This window comes from Bubalus kerabau, chromosome X, assembly GCF_029407905.1.
Source record: "Bubalus kerabau isolate K-KA32 ecotype Philippines breed swamp buffalo chromosome X, PCC_UOA_SB_1v2, whole genome shotgun sequence".
NCBI lineage: Eukaryota > Metazoa > Chordata > Mammalia > Artiodactyla > Bovidae > Bubalus > Bubalus kerabau.
Window position 1 is genome coordinate 76,718,307 of NC_073647.1, and position 7,732 is coordinate 76,726,038.

The 7,732-nt window shown below is 37.6% G+C and overlaps 1 non-coding gene across 1 annotated transcript; it reads left to right on the plus strand.

Annotated features, from left to right (window-relative positions):
* Window positions 1-1,530: 1,530 nt before the first annotated feature.
* LOC129640497 (small nucleolar RNA SNORA35) lies at window positions 1,531-1,659 on the plus strand. The gene has a single exon (XR_008708864.1). It is a non-coding gene; the product is annotated as a small nucleolar RNA SNORA35 (small nucleolar RNA).
* The last annotated feature ends 6,073 nt before the right edge of the window (window positions 1,660-7,732 follow it).

The following is a 7,732-nucleotide window of genomic DNA, read 5'->3' on the forward strand; positions in this document are numbered from 1 at the left end:
TACTCTTGCTTGGAAAATCCCATGGACGGAGGATCCTGATAGGCTACAGTTCACGGGGTCACAAAGAGTCGTACATGACCAAGCGACTTCACTTTCACTTTCATTATGCACTTATGGGCTTCCCTCAAAGCTCAGATAGTAAAAAATCCACCTGCAGTGCAGGAGACCTAGGTTCGATCCCTGGGTTAGGAAGATCCCCTGGAGAAGGAGTTGGCAACCCACTCCAGTATCCTTGCCTGGAAAATCCTATGGACAGAGGAGCCTGGTGGGCAGCAGTCCCTGGGGTCACAAAGAGTTGGATACAACTAAGTGACTAACACTATGCACTTACAGTCAGATTATTTCTCAAATTCTAGGATGGCTGAGCTCCCAAGCTACCAAATGGGGCATCATTTGGTAAGGCAGCATAAGCTAGGGAAAAACTAGAAGAGATAGACTTTTTAAAAATAGGAACATTATACATTTAGACTAGGGCTTGGTTCATAGAATTTTATCAATAACTTCATGAAGCAAATAATGAAAGAAGTAGTAATGATTATTTTCCAATGTCTGCTTCAAGTGATAAATTTTTAGTCACAACCAGGAGAAAAAATGGGAGGGGCAGAAAATGGACAGTTTTGTGTACTTGGGAGAATGAGTTCCCTCCAAATGCATAGGAAAAAATGTGTCTTTGTCTTTTACATAATTTCAAAGTAATGATCTACAAATTCTCATCAGGAAACTTTAGGCAATTTTAAACAGTCATATTAAACATTTAAGCCAACATAAACAATTAGGTATAGGGATTTCCCTGGTGGTCCAATGTAAAGCAACTTGGCTTTTTGTAAAAAAATTATAAGACAAGTAGAAAATGTAGAATTATCAACTAAAAAAAAGTCCAAAAAATTTTAACTAATTTCTGGTAGTTTGAAAGAGAATTGCCATTGGTGACATGGGAGACATTCATGACAACAACTGTTATTTATTGAACATCTGGGCTTCCCTAATAGCTCAGATGGTAAAGAATCTGCCTGCAATGCAGGAGACCTGGGTTCAATCCCTGGGTTGGGAAGATCCCCTAGAGAAGGGAAAGGCTACCCATTCCAGTATTCTGGCCTGGAGAATTCCATGGACTGTATAGTCCATGTGGTAGCAAAGTGTCGGACATGACTGAGCGACTTTGACTTTCACTGAAAACACGTAATGTCAGGTACTGGACTGGACTCTACAAGTTATTTCTGCTAACTTTCCCAAGAGTTAACAGGCAATGAAGTGGTTATTATTGACCCCATTTAACATATAAGGGAACACAAGCCAAGAGGGCTTTAGCAAGTTTCCAAGGTTCTAGGGCTAGTTCCTGGATTCTGAACCCAGATCTGCTTGATTCTAAGCTCACATTTCTTTCAACTGAAGCTGACCCATGTGTGTGGTCATCATGCTGATGGAATGAAGCAATGGATCCTGCAATATTCCAGGTCTCCTATCCACACCCTCCTTCAAGCTGGTCCTTTGGCATAAAACACAGGGTCCCAACCCTAGCTCCACTGTCAACAGCACTGGCAAATGACCCACTGGGCTCCTCCTTGACCAACTGGGCGTAGAACAGTGCAAAAATAAATCCCTCTGGAAAGCTGGGAGAGTCACACTGTGGGCTACTCCTGCATGCAGATGGGTACACATCTCCAGGGTCCTGGGACCCTGCCTAAGAAAAGTGAGGAGGTGGAGAGATCAAGCAAGCAGCTCAGTATCTTCTACTACCAGATAACAGTGACTATGTCTAAATCAGCTTAATAGCAGGTGCTCAATAAATGTTGTCACCATTATTGTTTATTATCATCATAATTACTAGCTGTGTAGCTCTTAGCAATTCACATTAACCCTCAAAGACTCAGTGTCCAAAGTACATAAAATAAGCTTTTTTTTTTTTTTAATTTTTTTTTTTAAATTTTATTTTATTTTTAAACTTTACATAACTGTATTAGATTTGCCAAATATCAAAATGAATCCGCCACAGGTATACATGTGTTCCCCATCCTGAACCCTCCTCCCTCCTCCCTCCCCATTCCATCCCTCTGGGTCGTCCCAGTGCACCAGCCCCAAGCATCCAGTATCGTGCATCGAACCTGGACTGGCAACTCATTTCATACATGATATTTTACATGTTTCAATGCCATTCTCCCAAATCTTCCCACCCTCTCCCTCTCCCACAGAGTCCATAAGACTGTTCTATACATCAGTAAAATAAGTACTGGAATGATTTAAGATTCTCATGGTGACAACATTACAAGATAAATTTATTTAAATTCCCTGGCAAATTGCCCATTAAGTGCTAGGACAGGAGAGAGAAATTGTTCTCTCCTCTTGATGTGACAAAATTGAGATTATAATTATCTTACAAATTTGGGCTCCTGTGTATTTTATTTGCCCCGTATCCTTACCAGTTTCCTGACAAACTAGCCTTCCCCTGCCTCCTCATTCCCTGCAGATAGTGTAAAAGTCTGCTTAAGCCTAGTGCTGACAGAATTTCTTCTCTATTTCTTGTAATTTAGATCTATGCTCAGGACCCATTCCTAGCCCCTTCTTTCCTTCATAATATCTTTGAATACTCAAGTCCCCATCATTTGGCAATAACCAGTTTCCCACTTTTTTGTACTCATTTATGTTGTTATTAGCTAAGTTTTTAGCTCTTTGAAAGCAAAGACCCTATATTCTCATACATCTTAGTATTTACTGTAGCCCCTAGCCCTGTAACTTGCATTAAGTAGAAGCTCAATAAATACTGACAGAAAAATTCACTTAAGTTACCTGTGAAATCACTCATTAATTCTTATAACCAGGACTTGAAGAAAGATCTAGAAAATTAAACACCCTGTTTTAGTACCACATAAACATGGCACTATTTTCTGTGGCAAGTAAAACATAAACTGAAAACTCATTTAAAATCCAGGAAAGATTAGTTTGTGAGAGATGAATTCATAGTAAGTTACTTAACTGAGTATTTTGAAGTAAGACCTCATATTTTTTGTGTGTATTAAAATTGTGGATGGTAACTTGCCTTCTTAGGAAATGTCTTTAGCATCCTCAACCATCAAGGACATTGGGCTTACAGGTCTAACCTTAGGTCATGAAAACATTTTCATAATTAGACCAACACTGTAAAATAATGTACAAAACTTGCAGCTCATTATAATTTTACTATTTTCAGACAATTGAGATGAAATGTATTAGTGAAAAATACATGTTGAACTTAATCAATCTTTTTATTTAAATTTAAAACTTTAGATGAGGGTTTCTCAGGTGGTGCTAGTGATAAAGAACCCACCTGACAATGCAGGAGATGTAAGAAATGAGGGTTCAATCCCCAGGTTGGGAAGATCCCCTGGAGTAGGAAATGGCAACCCACTCCAGTATTCTTGCCTGGAAAATTCCATGGTCAGAGGAGTCTGGTGGGCAGCAGTCCATGGGATCACAAAAAGTCAGACACGACTGAAGTGACTCAGCACAAATAAATCCTTGTTGACTGAAATACAAGACCAAATAAAAACTATGACACATTTTTTTTTCTGAAAATTGTAAGGAATTGACTTTTTATATTGTATGTATTTTAAAATTTCTTTCAACTATCTTTCAACTGTCATCTTTACTGCCACTACTGAAACAAAGATGAAAAAAATCTGAACATCAACTATGTGAGTGATACAAAATGGAAGGAGAAAATGGGCCATGTGCCTTTATGTAAATTTCCTTGTTCTGAGATTCCAGAAATTGGCCTCTTTTTAAAAAAAAATGAAAATAAAATTCTTAGACATATGGCAAGATATTCATATGATCTACTAACCTTGTGAATTAATGTGTTACAATGGTAAGTTTTATTTTCCCCTTATTATTTTAATGCAGAACAAATGCTATTTGAACATCCCTCCACACTTCCCCAGGCTTTCGTGATAGCTCAGCTGGTGAAAAATCTGCTTGCAATGCAGGAGACCCTGGTTCAATTCCTGGGTCAGGAAGATTCACTGGAGAAGGTATAGGCTAGCCACTCCAGTATACTTGGGCTTCCCTGGTGGCTCAGCTGGTAAAGAATCCACCTGCAATGTGGGAGACCTGGGTTCAGTCCCTGGGTTGGGAAGATCCCCTGGAGAAGAGAAAAGCTACCCACTCCAGTATTCTGGCCTGGAGAATTCCATGGACTATATAGTCCATGGGGTCACAAAGAGTCAGACACAACTGAGTGACTTTCACTACACCTCCCCAGACATATACACAGATATTACACTGATAACAGGATGTGGGGAAACAGTCTTTTAAATAGATTTTTAAAACTTAGTTTCCTAAAACAATGTAATCTAGGGTCTTGTCTTGGAAGTCGATGTGGGTAGATGAGAATCTGTCAATAAGGGCAACATGCTATTTTGTTTCCCATGTAATTATTTTCTTTTCTTGCTTGTGTACTTTAATTTCATTTAAAATTGTGAGGATTGAAAAGTATGATTATTTAGATTATCTCATAATATAAAGCAATTTTTGTGATAAAGAGTATGAATTCTCTTTGATAAACATCTGCTTACAGTTGAATGAAGTGTTATTTAGTATAGACTGTAGTATTCAAAAGAAAATGCAATTTATCTAGGAAATGCTGCTTCCCTTGTTGCATTTACCCTTTTGCTGGCCTGAAGTTATCTCTTTTGCCTATTTGTCCTTTGTTACTGTCAAGACAGCAAATTTCTATCTGAAGCAGATGGTGTAACTGCCATTGTTCAAGCTGCTTAATATTCATTCTGCTGCAGGGAATTTTTATCACTAAACCTCTAATTTGGAAATATTAATAAATCAAAGTTATTGACTGTTCTGTTTGGGATGTCTGGAACCATTACATATCTGAAGAGAAAAATACATATTTACATTTTGAAAATTGTATCAAAAAACTTGTTTATTTCTTAACACATCAAAGTAAAGATTTATTTTGTTAAGTTAATATATAGTGTGATGGTGGGTAAATGCTATAAAATTTTAGTCAGTCATTTGTTGTATATAAATTTATCATGGACTTTGTTTCCATTATTAATGTCTCCATATTTTATCCCAAAAGAATCACTATGTGTGTTGACATTTTTGAATAGAGTGTTTAAATTTAAATCTATTTTTAAACTTCCAATTTAGGCCTTTTTGTCCATAGCTCCTAACAGCATCCTGCCTCACCTACCCAACATGAAAGCCATCAGATTTCATATTTTACCATTAGGAAAGAATTAGAATGTCATTTTTTTCACTCAATCCACATGTTCAATATGGAAATGATTAAAACTGGACCAACAGAAATTTTCCATTTAACTCTATCCTTACAACTTTAAGGCAACAAATGAATATTTTGTGGACATATTCATAACTTATAAATAACACATATGTATACTTATTCAGTAAATAGAATTCCACAATGTTCATGATTTTTCAGTGATTACTACTGTAGAAATAATTCCACTCAGTGTAATAAGGTAAACTATATGTCCCATAGTTGGACAATTGCACAATCATCAATGACTGATTCTAATTCAATGTGTGTTGAGCAAGTCGTCGACTGTTGTTAGGGAGACCATATTTTCCAGTTTGTCCAGTATAGCTACAGTTTACACTTATTAAGCAAATATAAATACTTTCTTTGACACTCAAAAGTGTCCTTGTTTGGATGCTAAGTTACATGCTTATTCTATTTTTTTCTGCACCCATACAAACCTAAGAGTTAGATGCTGACATATGTGAAAGAACTATAAGCAAATGTCTCTTACCCAGAGGAGCATACAAACTTATTAATAACAAAAGAAAATTATACATAATTATTGCAAAATAATCCATATTTATTTGCATTAAAATTCTAAATATGTGGTACAGGCAATAAGTACTGTGGGAACTCAGATAGATAAGTGGATGTGGATTAAAGCTGTTGAGGCTAGTTTAAGCAGTTGCTCTATTAGAGACCTTGCAGGCATGAAGTCACATGGACAAAGTTCTAGGGATGGAGATGATTACAATTCACTGCTGATCAATCAACAGTGAAAATGACAGAATACAAAGAAGAGTATGGTAGAAAGAACAATCACTAAGGACTTAGAAATTCTGGTCTTTTATCCTGACTCTGCCACTGGTCAACTTTATGTTACTGAGTAAATTGCTTCTTCCCTTTGGCTTTATTTCCTTCACCTGTAAAAAAAAAAAAAGGAGCAAATTAGATTCATCCATTCCTCAGTTTATGGTGAGATTACTTTGGGCAAGGGACTCTACTAAGGACTATGGAAAGAATTTCTAAAGTTCCTTTCCTGCTCTACTTCCATAGCAATGACTCCCATCACCTGTGTTTCCAGGGACATTGTTGTTAAACAGCTTGGGATCGTGTGCTTCTTCTCTGTCAAAAAAGTATTTATTGCTGGTAAGTGAACCCAAACCAGCAAACATTTGTTAAGTTGACTTGAAACTTTTCCCAGAAAATTCCTTTATTTCCTAATTGGATTCAGGCCATATTTTCTTTCCTTCTGATAATGATGCAATCCCAGAATGGTTGGGGACCCTTCCAGGAGAAGCTGGTATTGCATATTTTCATAGTGTGAAAACTGCTCTTGTGCTACAGGTAATCAAGTCTCTGGTCATCTCAGCTGGCAAAACTGGATCCCATGCACCAGTCTACTTTGTCACTTCTCACAACTGAGGCAGGCCTATTCCCCATTCTGATATCAGAGAGCTTGCTCTGTTTGCAGTTCTAATCTATAAGGACAGATGATGCTCTCTGGAGAGAAAGTTGTAGCAACTGAACAAAGTACTCTACCAACTCAAGGAGGCTGATATGTCTTCTGTGAATCCAGCAGGTTCAAGGCTGTAGGCCCAGTTCCTTTGACAGTGTTTCCTATTGCAAGGAGAGGGGAAAGTGGTCCTAAATCATCAGAATGGATTATACATCCCTTCTGCACATGGATGCTCCGCCCCATTAACTTGAGAAGCTGGAGGTAAATCTAGTCTAAAAAGAATCCGAGGAGCAAGAGAAAATTTTTTTACTGATCTAATATTTATTCTGTCTTTAAAATTGTGGAATACTATCCAAAAATAAATCTGAGACTTCTTCAGATAGTAGATATAAAATACAAGATCAGATAGTAACAACTTTAAAGTTGTTACTTAGTTCATTTATGTTTGGCAGGTCATAAAACAGAGACAAATTGTTTTTGGTAGAAGTGCCAGGATATATTTAAATCTAGCTGCAAGTTCGCCTGTTTGCCTTCAGTATTGTTAGTGGTGGTTGCAGTGGGAGGGGATGAAACAGAGAGAATTCAAGATTTTATAAAGAATAGTTGAATGAAAAACAGAAGTAACAGAAGAAAGAGGAGCTATAATAGACGTTTGATCATAAATGACTGCTGCAAGGAAAGCAAATTATTGAATTTAGAACTGAGGATATTTATTTTCTCCATATTGTAACTTTACACATAGAATGGTGCAAACATTGCTATAAGGAGTTTTCCCTTATTTTTGCATGGTTAGGGCTTCCCAGATGGCGCTACTGGTAAAGAACCCACCTGCCAATGCAGGAGATGTAAGAGATGCAGGTTCGATCCCTGGGTCGAGAAGATCCTCTGAAGAAAGAAATGGCAACTCACTCCAGTATTCTTGCCTGGAGAATCCCATGGACAGAGGAGCCTGGTGGCATATAGTCCATAGGGTTGCCAAGAGTCGGACATGACTGAAGTGACTTAGCATGCATGCAGGCTAG